Below are 548 nucleotides of genomic sequence, written 5' to 3' on the forward strand. Positions count from 1 at the left end.
AAACACAATATATACATTCTATATCAATATAAATCAATACAGTCTGCAGGGATACAGTCCGTAAGCACACATGATTGTATTTCTTTATGAGAAAAAAAACAAAAAAACACGGACATATTTTCAAGCATTGACCGGTCCGCAAGTACAAAAAGGTTGGGGACCACTGCTGTAAAGCATATCCAGGTAAAAGGCTTCCAAAAACACACTGACCATCTGACCTTGACCTCTCCTTTTCCCACAACTTTAGAATGTCATATGCTAGCTCTTGGAGTGTTTGCTTTGTTTCAGTGAATGTTAACATGCATGAAGAAGTAAACATTGAGTGGATATTCATGGGTAAAAAAAAAATCTAGGCGCTTTAACGCGCAGTCACATAACCACACTGTTAGAGCCATCATGCTTGTTAAGTCACACACTCCAAACACTCTTGCATGTGCATTAAAGCCAACACCTACCTAATGTTTACATCGGGTTTAATTGATTAAACCTTCATTTGGCATTGTCACAGGTGACGACAGGAGAGCTGCCATTCTTAGAAAATACGTTCT

This window comes from Entelurus aequoreus, linkage group LG12 (genome assembly GCF_033978785.1).
Source record: "Entelurus aequoreus isolate RoL-2023_Sb linkage group LG12, RoL_Eaeq_v1.1, whole genome shotgun sequence".
Lineage (NCBI taxonomy): Eukaryota > Metazoa > Chordata > Actinopteri > Syngnathiformes > Syngnathidae > Entelurus > Entelurus aequoreus.